The sequence below is a fragment of the Betta splendens genome, chromosome 12, assembly GCF_900634795.4.
Source record: "Betta splendens chromosome 12, fBetSpl5.4, whole genome shotgun sequence".
Classification (NCBI taxonomy): domain Eukaryota; kingdom Metazoa; phylum Chordata; class Actinopteri; order Anabantiformes; family Osphronemidae; genus Betta; species Betta splendens.
In genome coordinates, this window is record NC_040892.2 from 1100755 (window position 1) to 1115000 (window position 14246).

The 14246-nt window shown below is 43.8% G+C and overlaps 1 protein-coding gene across 2 annotated transcripts in view; it reads left to right on the plus strand.

Moving 5' to 3' along the window:
• The window catches only part of lrrtm4l1 (leucine rich repeat transmembrane neuronal 4 like 1), a 39824-nt gene that overhangs the window by 16071 nt on the left and 9507 nt on the right, over positions 1-14246 (plus strand). The gene's annotated exons all lie outside the window — the stretch shown is intronic.

Consider the following 14246-nt stretch of genomic DNA (forward strand, 5'->3'; position numbering starts at 1 on the left):
ATGGCAGTTTGTGTGTTTAACTTTTTATTTCCACAGTAAAATTGTTTTTTTGACATTTTCTTTCTATCACATCTTTCCTTAAGCTTTGTGTTCAGAGAGAAGCTTGACACACAATGTTTATGGACAGAATGCACCTCGGTTCTTTGAACTAGAACGGCTGTGATGGTTGGTGATCATGTAGATGCAGGTTTTATTCAGAGGCAGTTTCTATAGGTGACACTGGCCACGGGAACGGGTGTGGTTCAGTTACAGTTCATGGTGGTGGTGGTGGTGGTGGGCTTCTGCTGAATGTTTAACCTAAAACCAGTTTAGATGTTATTATTCACCCAGAAAGTTGGGTCTGCTCCCCAACACCTCCGGTATTTAATTACAACCTACAATCATTTTGTGAGAGAGCTGCTGTTTTTCTGTTATTTACCACCTGCTGTAGAAGTCCAGGTCACCAGCGGCCAACGCACTACGTCTCCTTTAGTATTCACAGAATCAGGTCCCTGTGCATCCATATCAACCGCTGCCCAGCTGTTCTCCAGAGGCAGAAAGGCTTTTTCTCAGAATAAACAACACAAAAACAAATCTCCACTTTGACTTGGCTGCTTATGTGCGGTAGGTTTGTGGAGCGCTGTTTTCAATGACCTGTTTTGTATTGTTTAATATAAGCTGGAGTTGGACCCAGTCTATGTTGTCTCACATGCACTTGGTAAAGCAGGAGGGAAATAATAATAATAATAAAAGCCAGAGTCACAGGCGTGATATGAGCAGTCCTGTGTCTGCTGCATGAGTCATGTATCTGGCATCTGCAGCTTGAATGTAGTTCTCCAACCAAAATAGTCTTTTGATTGCTTCGTAACAATGCAAATATTTCTGCAGTAATCAGTGTCAGTCTATTGTCCCTCTCCACATAACTGTAATCCAGAATCTCATCATCTTGAAAACAAAAGCCCGGGTCTCCGCGTCAGGCAGGTGTCTGTGTGTGCTGTGTGTGTGTGTGTGGTGGGGGCGCATGCTGTTGCTTATTTTGGGTGTTTAATAATTGAGGAGCTGGTGTCAGCCTGCTTTAGTTTGATGAAAGTACCATCTTGCTGGCCGGCACAGCTGGCTTTGCCTTTCATTATAGCTCTGTGCAGCAGCAGCGGTCCCTGCGGACGGTGATGTGGGGGAACAAAAGCCGGCGCAACACAACACGCCGCCCGCTGCGGCTGGAATTCAGCGAGGTATTGTCATTGCTGCCACAGAAGAGTGTCAGAGCGCGGCGGGCAAACAGTTGGAGCCGTTCACTGTCTTTCACTTTCGTTTTTAGAGAGATTGGGGCTGGAAACCTGCAGCAACCAACTCCTGCAGATCCACAGTTTTTGCCATTTGCTGCGGATGATTATGCTTCTGTAGATCCAGATCCAGCAGGATCCATTCATTAACGTGACATTCAGATGTGAAATGTAGGCAGTCGATGGGAAGCGCTGCAGGTTCAGGTGGCAGAGAAGATGTGAAAGCTGGTCCCAAAGATACTGACTCACCGTGAATGTGGACATTCAGCAGCGACAGAACGCCTCCACCACTTTAGACCAAGGACTGGAATGAGCCACTTTTGCTGCGTGGCTCATTCAGCGTGTGCTGGAGCCTGGACGTCACCAGGTGCTGGGCTTTTACTCTGGAGGCTCCGCCTTCAGCAGCTTGTGTTCACTTCCTGCCTGTTGTTGGAGGTGCTCGGTGTCGATTCTGCTTCAGTTTGTGGACGCATGCTCAGTGTGACTCAGGCCTTGTGCTGCAGGCTGTGGATCTGGATAATGTTTGTAGAGACTTTTGTTGTTGTCGTTTTACCAGAGAAGTGATGATTCTGTCATCAAACGCAGCTCAGTTCAGTCTTTTTTTTTTGTTTTCCCATCATCAGATCACGATTCTCTCTTTTATGTCGACCACAGACATCCTCTGGCTCACAGCCCCCTGTTCTCCTTCGCTTTCAATTATCCATGCCCTGCTCACTGCTAATTACCCGCATCAAATATGTTCAGCAGCTAGAAGATGTGAGCAGAGTGGGGCGATATTACAACTTCTGAATGACTGAACACACCTGATCCAGGTAATCAGTGGAGGGGAGGGCAGAAGAAAACAAGCGGGACAGGAGTCCTTGAGGACCGGGACTGAGAACCACTGATCCACTAAATCAACAATTTGGACCTAATGTTGTGACTTTCTGCGAGATGACTGCGTTTTGATTCTCCTGTGAGGTTCGTTTCACTGGCAGTGATTTACATTTTATTCTGACAACATCCAAAGCACATGCAACACCTAAAATTATCTCTGAACAGATACTGTAAATAAATGTGTTCACCTGACTGTGATTCAAAATGCGTCTGGAACGAGCACGCTGAACGTCAGCACCGACTCACAGTGTCGGACAACGTGATTAAGGAATTAAAATAATTGTCTCCTTGGTGTGTTTTTCCTCAGAACCACTCCTGGAACCGCAGGAAGTGGTGAATAATGGTTCTTTTGTATCACTGAGGGTTTTTACCAGGAGGAAAAAATACATTAAAAAGTCTTTTTGTAGAAGAAATAGCGCACATTTGGTTTTACGCTGCTGTAACTGGAGGCACCAGAAGCTGCCGTCGCCTCCTGTGTTATTAAACCGAGAATGTTTTACACAGTGTGTTTAGAAACTAGTAAACGGTGGAAGGAAAACATGTCAGTGGAGGAAAAAACAGTGAAAGTAGCAGAAATGTTTTCTAGTGGTCACAGCTGGGAGACAAGGACACACTGCCTGTTGCCATAGAGACGGACCGACCGTATTCATGCGATGTGCACAATCTAATAGTTCCGTTAATGTGTCATTTTAAGGTGTTTAATTAACATTCTGTGATTGTTTTTCTAATCTGCTGTTATTTAGTTTATTTGCCTGTTTTCTCAGCCTGATGTTTATTTTGCTGTCAGCAACTTTTCCTGGAATAACAGCTGCGCTGTCAGCCCTCAGTGAATACAGCAAAGCTGTTGTCCCACTTTACCAAGTCATAAAAATGTCAATCAAGCGTGGAGTTATTAAAAACCAGTGTAAACAGACAAATAAAACACATGCAGACAAATGTTTTATATTGAAATATTTGAATATTAAATGTAAAACACACAGTTTAAATGATTCATTCCTTCAGTAAAATAAAAACTCTTTCAAGAACCGAAAAATGTTTAAAGAAGAAAAATGAACAATAAATCAGCTTCTGAGGCACCAAACGAGCTCCAATCTTAACGGGTGTCAGCACAGCTAGTGATAAAGTAGATTTTCTGGAGGCCAGTCTCGTTCTGACCTGAGTCATTGAACTGCTGTCTGATACAGAAGTGGGTCGAGACATTGTGTTGATGTCTGAAGTGGCACATTACGATTCATACAGATGTCAGACGACGGAGTGGAATTACCAATGAATTGTTCATGTGTGATAAAATAATGGAACAAGAGCAACAACTCAAATCTCATGAAGTCCCACAGTAGCACAGGAAAGAGTTCTGCTCGATTTCATGAGGGCGACTGATACTAGTTCTACCCAGCAGTGCTATTTATAAGCTCAACTTTCCTCCCAAGAGCTGAGCAAACACAGTGGGTTTGCTTCATGGACTAATTAAGCAAGTCAAGTGTCATTCTCATACAAAAATATCTGCTAATTTATTCATAGCTGCAAAGAGAACAAAAACAAAAATGCATTTACAGTAAAAGAGTTAAAGAACATTGATGGATGTTCCGACGGGTCGGTTTCCCACTTAATGTGTCGGCCAATCTTAACATATAGTTTATAGAAACTGAAATAATGATACTATAACAATACGATGCACTTTAGTTCCCTAAACTTTCAATATTTGTAAAGTGGACAAAACCCATCAGTTATAATTGGCAACGGTGCTGATGATGATGAGACCCGTCTCACAGTAAGTTTCTGCATTTAGCTTTTTCTGGTTACTGACTGTAAACAAACTTTCTCCACATGCAGCAATTTGCTAATGATGCTTCGTTTGCTCATCGTGTGTTTGTGGGGTTTTGGGCTGTAATTACAGGAGACGAGCACAAATGATGAGTTCAGAAAAGTAACGATGTGTCGTTTGCAGCACACACCTAAACATGAGCTATCAGCAAAAGATCCATCTGACTATTACAAAGCCGGCGCTTTGGTTTGGGCTCAAACATGAGTGGGAAAAGACGTCGCACTGAAGGTAAACAAGCAGAAAAGCCTTCGAATCACGACGCAGCCCGAGAGATCACTACAAGGAGAGCGCGGCTTCATGTGAGCGACAGGAAAAAGCTGATTTACCACCTCACCATCGCTCATCGCTCTGTTCCTTAAGCACCCGCTGCATCTCTGCGATACTGCCCCCCCCCCAGAATAATGCCACCCACCCACCCTCCACGCGCTCCGCACACGTTTTGTCCCCTGGCTAATTTCCCCTCCGGTCTCGTTCCACTTGACAGGCATTCCTCCAAAAACCATTTAGGAGAACACTTTCATTTTCCGCTCCCTCTCCCCTTTACCTCATCAGTTTTAAGGAACCATTAGGAGCTTAAGTGCAGGCAGGCGTTCATTGCAGAAGGAAATCTGAATGAATACAGTAGGCCTCATATTCCATCTTGGAGTTAAGTCGTTCGCTCTCCTACATTTCCCCCTACTACTTCCCCGCAGGCAGTCAAACAGCAGCTTTTAATGTGCACATCACGAAATCCTCTCTGGTCTTAAAATATTAAATTTCTGTGATCAAGCAAGATAGAGTTTTAAATGATTGAATTATTAAGGGCTTTTAGAAGTAATAGAAAGCCCTTCTGTTACTGTTCAATGCCGCTTCTAAACTCCCAGTTGGCGCTGGAGCCAGATCATGCTGCTCCTGTCAGCCAATAAATGAAGCGCTATTAATGGCGCCGGGGGGCTAATGAGGGCGAGATATATGTTTTTCTCTGCCTGAGTCGAGTCTCTCTCCAGCGAACGAAACAGAGAAGCCTGAAAAAACACCGCTTCGGGTTTTTGTCCGCTTGAAAATGTGGCCAGTGAAAACAGCTGCCGCGAAGACAAAGCCAATAAAGCCCTCGGTGAGAAGCAGTTTCACTTAGTCGCTGTAACAACCTCTTAACTGTCTCAGAGGGGTAATTTCATGGCCTCTTCCCTCGATTGCTGGGTCATTGTCAAAAGGAGCGCTTCTCTGCAGAAGCTGCCCTGAATCATGGAGCATGTGCTAAAATCCCTGGCTAGCACATATACACCCATGCATCCTCTATAGCCGTGTATTATTAGCATCTGCAGCCTGCCTTGGCCTGCAGCGAAGACAAATAGAGACCTTATGCTTTAGCGGATATCACAATGAAAACACAGAGAGGGAGGGATTTTTGAAGCAGCCTATGTCTTGGACTGAAAAAGCAGCAGCAGCAGCTCCGTGGCACCTTATATAAAAGAGCCACCCCCTCTATTGCCCTAAATTGAATTTTGTAATCTTCTACCTGCCCCCCTTTTCCTCCTGCCTTAGGCTTTGGCAGCTGCTGTATACTTCATGCTCAGATAACAGTAGCATCAACCCACCCACCTTCACTTGTTCCATCGAAAAATACACAAACAGCTTATTCTCCCACAGTGTTTAGAGCTGCACGATTCCAGCGTGCAGATACACAAGGAGGATCAATGGAACCAGAGGTTTAGGCTTTAATACGCTGCTCAGATCTGTGATTGCTGAAATAAGCAGCAATGCTTCCAACATACACGCCGACCAGAGGAAAGTAGTGGAAATGTATCACAAAGCTAAGATTCATTATTCTGACGACCACATAAACGATTCCAGACTCTCATTGTCACGAGGTGGAACAAAAAGTCCATCGGTCCGAACCCCAAACTCTGTATCAGCAGGTGCTGGTCGCACTGTTTGTCGGTAGGACGTCCATGAGTTGACTGCTTTATTTACATTACACCAGTAATGGACCAGGCGCCGTATGTGTAACGTGCTAGCGGCTACAGTAGCGCTATCAAACATTTAAGCTAGCATGGAGCGCCGGCCCTTGATTGACCTCCACGTTGGCCGAGTGCCTCTGAATAATAGAGCGAGCGTAGCTGCAAACAGTCACTACAGCCACCGGACGCTTCCCAGCTATGATACAGCTCATCGCTCACACAGATGCTGTCCATACACATTTATACTAGAATTATGTCAGCTCATACGCAGGTAAACAGAAAAGCTCTGTAGCTACAGTACACTGTGGTTGAGATGAGCCAGAAAAACATCATTAGCTGAAGATATTACTCAGACTGTTTTAATATTTGTTTAAGAGATGGTTTGTTTTTTCTTGTTTTTTTATTCACGTTGTGCTTTGAGCTAAATGCAATAGTAATTATAACAATGATAAGAAGCTGATGATGCGAATGATGAAAGATGCACAGTCCAAAGAAATTAAGGAACTTTGAATTATTGAAGCTCAGGATCTAGAGGCTTTTATTGTGACATGACATGGAGGTCTCCTGAGAGCATCACTGACTCACCAGCAGGTAGTAATACTCCATGATGTCAGAGGAAGCCTCCGTCTGACCTCCGTCCGACCTCCGTCCGACCTCCGTCCGACCTCCGTCCGACCTCCGTCTGACCTCCTGTAGCCTGATGTGAGGTCTGCAGTCAGTAGAATCAGTAGAATCCCCTCCATCCCTGTGACAAACCTAGTTACTGCTGCTTCATGGCGTCAGAATGAAGCTTGAAGAGACTCAGTCATGAAGAATGAGGAGAGAGAGGAGTCTGTGCTACAGTGTTGTCCTCTATTAGTCGTTCCATCTACAGGTGAGACTTATTCATGTACTAAATGTAATAAAACAGATTGGTTTGATTTTAAAAGAACGTGTAGATTAGAGGCATTACACTGTGTTTATGCCTCTGCCAAACAAGGATTCAATAATCAGAAGTTCATGAATGGATGGAACAACATTCCTTCCTGGCGTTTGTGTGATAATCTGTTCCCAAGTAAGGAACAAAGACAACATGTCACATTTAGAGGAAATATGAGGCCTCTTTCACAGTAAGGAAGGAAGGAAGCGAGTCTCTCATGAAGTCCCCCTTGTTGCACCTTTGGCTCCTTTTCGTCGCTTTATCGTCTGCTTTGTGCCAGCTGAGTTTGGAGAACGCGGGAAAATAAATTCAGAGGGAAATGAGGTGGAATCAAAGAGGGACGAAGGAGGCACTGTGCCATCCTGAGTGCTATTTATATGATTAGGAGGTTGCTGGATAATGTGCAATCAGGCAATGTGTCATGAAATCATCTATATATAGAGAACGTGGCTGCAGGAGACTTATAGTTCATCTTTACCCTGAATTCACAGGCGAGGCCTTTACTGTCATGAGCCGCTCCAGAGGCTGATACTACAGTATGTACTGTACTGTACGCCATGAGCCGCTCCAGAGGCTGATACTACAGTATGTACTGTACTGTACGTCATGAGCCGCTCCAGAGGCTGATACTATACTATGTACTGTACTGTACTGTACTGTACTGTACGCCATGAGCCGCTCCAGAGGCGTCTATGAATACTACAGTACTGCATGTACAGTACTGTACGTCATGAGCCGCTCCAGAGGCTGATACTACAGTATGTACTGTACTGTACGCCATGAGCCGCTCCAGAGGCTGATACTACAGTATGTACTGTACTGTACGTCATGAGCCGCTCCAGAGGCTGATACTATACTATGTACTGTACTGTACTGTACTGTACGCCATGAGCCGCTCCAGAGGCGTCTATGAATACTACAGTACTGCATGTACAGTACTGTACGTCATGAGCCGTTCCAGAGGCTGATACTACAGTATGTACTGTACTGTACTGTACTGTACTGTACGTCATGAGCTGCTCCAGAGGCGACTATGAATACTACAGTATGTACTGTATGTCATGAGCTGCTCCAGAGGCGACTATGAATACTACAGTATGTACTGTACGTCATGAGCTGCTCCAGAGGCGACTATGAATACTACAGTATGTACTGTACTGTACGCCATGAGCCGCTCCAGAGGCGTCAATGAATACTACAGTACTGCATGTACAGTACTGTACGTCATGAGCCGCTTCAGAGGCTGATACTACAGTATGTACTGTACTGTACTGTACTGTACTGTACGTCATGAGCTGCTCCAGAGGCGACTATGAATACTACAGTATGTACTGTATGTCATGAGCTGCTCCAGAGGCGACTATGAATACTACAGTATGTACTGTACGTCATGAGCTGCTCCAGAGGCGACTATGAATACTACAGTATGTACTGTACTGTACGCCATGAGCCGCTCCAGAGGCGTCAATGAATACTACAGTACTGCATGTACAGTACTGTAGGTCATGAGCCGCTCCAGAGGCGTCTATGAATACTATAGTACTGCATGTACAGTACTGTACGTCATGAGCCGCTTCAGAGGCTGATACTACAGTACTGCATGTACAGTACTGTAAGTCATGAGCCGTTCCAGAGGCTGATACTACAATATGTACTGTACTGTACTGTACTGTACGCCATGAGCCGCTCCAGAGGCGTCTATGAATACTACAGTACTGCATGTACAGTACTGTACGTCATGAGCCGCTCCAGAGGCTGATACTACAGTATGTGCCGTCAAGTGCTGTTCTCGTTTTAGGAGAGACGGTTTTCAAAAATAGTTTTACTTTATGTTCTTTAGGTACTTTTAGTTCTTTTTAGGCGAATAAGGTTCAGTTCATTGTTTTGTGCTTCAAGGCCTATTAGATAAACATGTGTATTCAATCAGTTCAGTTTTTTGATGCAGTATAAAAAATGTTCAGACTTGCATGAAGGACAATGTATTATTTGCCAGTCCTTGGTCATTTTAGCACACGCTGTGCTCTGCAGCTCATTGGACCACATTTTTGTCTTTTAGGAAGTATTTCTACTGTTCAGGCAAGCACAAAATTAGGATTTCAGACTTAAATACTTCAACATTCCTTTGTAAATAATAATAATAACCACAAGTAGTTATACTTTAATATCATACAAAAGAAAAATGAAAACAACTTATTTAAACATATCTTAGTTGAGCACAAATGAGAACACAAACATCCCTCTTGGAGTTGTGACCTTTCCTAGCAGCAGCAGCGGTCCAGGTTCGGTTCCTGAGAGCAGCGGTCCAGGTTCGGTTCCTAATAGCAGCGGTCCAGGTTCAGTTCCTGAGAGCAGCGGTTCAGGTTCGGTTCCTGAGAGCAGCGGTCCAGGTTCGGTTCCTGAGAGCAGCGGTCCAGGTTTTTGTCCCTGAGAGCAGCGGTCCAGGTTCGGTTCCTGAGAGCAGCGGTCCAGGTTTTTGTCCCTGAGAGCAGCGGTCCAGGTTCGGTTCCTAATAGCAGCGGTCCAGGTTCGGTTCCTGAGAGCAGCGGTCCAGGTTCGGTTCCTAATAGCAGCGGTCCAGGCTTTTGTCCCTGAGAGCAGCGGTCCAGGTTCGGTTCCTGAGAGCAGCGGTCCAGGTTCAGTTCCTAATAGCAGCGGTCCAGGTTTTTGTCCCTGAGAGCAGCGGTCCAGGTTTTTGTCCCTGAGAGCAGCGGTCCAGGTTCGGTTCCTAATAGCAGCGGTCCAGGTTTTTGTCCCTGAGAGCAGCGGTCCAGGTTTTTGTCCCTGAGAGCAGCGGTCCAGGTTCGGTTCCTGAGAGCAGCGGTCCAGGTTTTTGTCCCTGAGAGCAGCGGTCCAGGTTCGGTTCCTAATAGCAGCGGTCCAGGTTTGGTTCCTGAGAGCAGAGGTTCAGGTTCGGTTCCTGAGAGCAGTGGTCCAGGTTTTTGTCCCTGAGAGCAGCGGTCCAGGTTTTTGTCCCTGAGAGCAGCGGTCCAGGTTCGGTTCCTGAGAGCAGCGGTCCAGGTTTTTGTCCCTGAGAGCAGCGGTCCAGGTTCGGTTCCTAATAGCAGCGGTCCAGGTTCGGTTCCTGAGAGCAGCGGTCCAGGTTCGGTTCCTAATAGCAGCGGTCCAGGTTCGGTTCCTGAGAGCAGCAGTCCAGGTTCGGTTCCTGAGAGCAGCGGTCCAGGTCATCTGGTGTCGACTCTCTGCTTATTGGCTCAGAACCATGAGGAGCCATCATCCGGGCCGACATCCAGCGGTTGTTGTAACGCCGCTTGTTTCCTCTCTGTATATTTTATGTGCACCTCCAACCGCGCCAACGTTTGTTTCTAGCAGTTTGTCTGCTCGTTGGCAGAGGTGCGACCTACAGATGAGGTTCTACAGGCAGCACATCCTCCCAGCAAAGATCAGAACACCATTCAAGTGTTGGGCTGCTTCAGCCCTTGGTCACTGGAGTCACATAGGTAGAAATGAGCAGTAAAAGCTGTGGAGCAGGTTTAAGGTGTGTGTTAAAACCATCAACATCCATTCAAGGGCTGATCGTCGGTCTCTATTAAACTAAGTGAACGTTTAGTCTTTCTTCTTTTAGCAACAATTATGTTACAACTTCCTGTTATTTTCATTAAAAAATCGAAGAGGATTATTATTATTGTATTATTGCACATACAGTATAGTCTGAAATCCATATATTAGGCTCCAGGACCTGTATGTGCTGTATGTGTTCCTTTTTTCTTGTCACATTAATTTTAATTTTACAAGGCTCTGGATTTTTCCCTGCAACTGTTTGAATTATTAAGTGTGGTCTTCACGAGGGAGCAGAGACGTTTGTGGAGATCACATATTTTTTAATGGTGCCCTATAGGCACAACGTTGGCGGATGCAGCGCATGGAAGGAGCTGCTTTCTACCGGGAGTGACCCCTGATACTCACTGTTTTTACACAGAAGGAGAGAAACTAGTTTGCCTCCAAAGAGAGAAAACGGTGAGCTGAAGTACAGAGCAAAGGAAACAGTCACATTTAAAATTCAATTAAATAATTTAATAATTGAGAAACTTTTTTCACTGCTAATAATATAATACTTTATAATAAAATACTTTAAAAATGACACTTTTCATCACAAACTACATTTTGATGCGTTTTTGTTGACATACTCTGATACGTTTTCACCACATACTTTATTGGGAATATTTTTATAACATACTTTATTAGAACCCTTTTTTCATCACACATATCACAGTACATACAGTACATTCTGTATATATAAATATGAGACTTTTTACCTCATACTTTATTAGGACACCTTTTTTCCACGTCTCGTCTCGTACTGTCTGTTTGTAGCTCAGTGTTTTGGCTCAGGATCAATACTCAGCTCGTGTGTGTTCTGCGTTTGTTGTGATAAAATCTGTCTGGTTATTTCTATTCCTGCAAGATTCAAGACAAAAAGCAAACAGCCATTTCAATTGTTTTTTGGTCCATTTATCAGTTGCCTCCACAGATGCACATATGCTGCAGCTACTGTAAGAAAGCTTTTATTGACACGCTACGATAGAACAATTTTCACCACATGCACTGGATGTGACGTTTTCACATTACACATTATAATTATAGAGCCATTTAAAACAACATGCTGGGACTATTTTACATCACTTGATTACATCACAATAAAATTATCATTTTGAATCGCCTACTATACATTGACACTTCATGAAATGACTGTATTGGGATCTTTTTTTATCACATACTGTATAGATTTTATACTATGACACTATCATAGTATAAAATCTATACAGTATGTGGCTATATGTCATACTAGTATGTGGTAAAAAAATGTCGGTACATTATGTGATGAAAGAAATCATAGCGTAGTAAGTGGTAAAAGTGTCATAGTATGAGCTGAGAAAATGTCACAGTCATGCTGTTGTGTAGTACGTGGCAAACAAAGTGTGGTAGTCATAGCATCGTCTAGTGTGTTGTGAAAAATGTGACAAAGTATGTGATGAAAAAAGGGTAAAGTATATTTGTGTTATGTCACCCAAAATGAGTCATACTATATTATGTAGTGAAAAAATGTCATATTATAATACATTATAGAGACAAAGTATAGTATGGGATGAAAAACATAATAGTGCAAAATGTCATGAAAACAAGGTCATAGAATACTATGACATTGTTTGTATACTGTAGTATGTGATTAAAGACATTATCCCACATACTAGATGTAGAGGACTTTCTGATCAAGTCTCAACCACAACATCCCATTATTGTTACGTTATTTTTATACAGTGCCTTCAACAGTATATTAACAGTTTTTGGACACTGATGACATTTGTCGGGTTTGTTATGTACTGGACAGTGGTGAGGAATAATAAAGGTTGGCCTATTTAAATGTCAGTTTGACACGATGTTAAATCTCCTACCATGATAAAATTCTAGGGCTGTTAGAATATTATATAGCTGTAATTCTACCAAAGTGGTCCCTCTTATTTAATTGGTTCTTGTAAAGCTAATGATCAGGTCAGGTTCACCATCATGAACTTTACTGCCCATCCATTGGTCCACACACAGCCAGCTACTGCAACACAACCTCCCAGAACCTTGCCACTTAAATAGCAATTACATGTTAATTAGCTTTCAGGCCCAGTGAGAGACTGGGAATTGATCATCCTCCGCGGAAGTGGTGATAACTGGTACTGGAACTGTGGCCCATAGAACCTCCCAGACTCCCCGGCTTTAATGAGAGCTTTGACTGTGATGCTGCACCGACTGTGTCTGTTACACCTGCTGTTTAAAAAGTCCAAATTTTAGGATCATTTCCATTTGGTGGTGAATGTCGCGTTGCACCTGCTCTATGAACAGTGCAGTGTGACGCTGTCACTTGTAGTTGGGAGAAGTGCTAATTGCACTAGTGCACCCTCTGGCAAGTGTCAACAGCCACTCAAATGGGAAGAGGAGGGGAACCAAAACCAAGGCCTCCTGCAGCTATTTGGCAGGACTTCAGGCTCATGTCCTCTCATGTCAGGAAGTCACAGATGATATGAAACATGCAAATGAAATCCACTTTAAGAACCTTTAACAAATGTTACAAAAACATCCATCACATGAGAAGTTTAAGTTTCCTCTAGTGTCCAAAACCATTAAAGCTAAAAAGCACTTTTTGTCAGTGGTGTTGCTTCAGGGTTGCGGCTAATAAATTAATTAGACTAAACAAGTTTGACCAAAAAACAAAACAAAAACCTAAGAGGACACGAGAGGCCTCTCGGCCAAAGAAGCTGAAGCCTAAAGACACGACTGCGTTGGTGTTTGGTTGAGTTAACAAGAGCCCTCAGCAGGAACCCGTTTCGTGTCCCTGCAGGACCGCGTCCAGTTAGACACGTTCTGTCGCACACTTTCCCTCGTGAAACATCAAAATACATCAATACAAATGTTGGGTTTTTTAATATGAGATAAAAAGTATGTCCTATTCAAAAGAAAGTTTATTCAGGCCAGATTGAGATTCTTTTTTGAGTGGCGCTGATACGGGTCTTTTGAAAAGCCGAGTGATGTTCTACAAGTAGCAAAAATACAGCGTGAAAAGAAGGAACCATCCCTTCAGCCTGGTTTCCTGTGATTTCATGAGTGTCACTCTTATCAAACTGCTATTATCCTTTTCATATCATGCTTCCAGAGAGGAAGGGTTCCATGCATCACACTCAGATACAGATCTTGACTCCTAAACAGCAGTGGCTTTGGTTTGTCATACGTAGATGTGTGGAGGCTGCTTTTTAGCCGAGGAAAACACTTTAGAAGCAGAAAAAGATCATTTTACAGATAATGACAATAATAGGATCATTCCTTGTGAGTGAAGTAATGTCTCTCTATTAACCCAGACCACAATATTTCCCTGTGACCCAGTGAGTTTCTGAAAACAGTCACTGAAGTGGAATAATGTTGAGGTGAAACAAGTGGACGTTGAACTGCAAGCCTGGATTTTCTGAAAATGAGAAAACACAAAGCTGTAGCTTGGATATGTTGACAAAATATCATTCTCTGGTTGTTCTGCTAACAAACGATTTGAAATATTTAGATTATGTTCCACCCAACAGCCAAATACGGGTTCCTTTATTCTAATGCCTGATTAGTTTTTAATGGGTCAAAGGTCGAGGACTGAAATAATCAAAGCATTTCTTCAAGCAGACATTGTCAGGATGTCTCTGTGGTCTGTTGCTCCATGCATTCACGTCACAACGGCCAGGATTAAAGGCGTCATCCCAGACAATGGGCCACCAGGTGAACAAAGCTCCCCGCGGACTCCATCACGCAGCCGACTGTTGAGCCGTGTCCTGACAACAAGCTCAATTGTTCCTCTCCCATTCAAATGGGACTCAGTCCACAGGACAGCTCTCCTGTGAATGAGATTTGAGTCCATGAAAGGTAGTGAAGGTGCAGATCTGCTT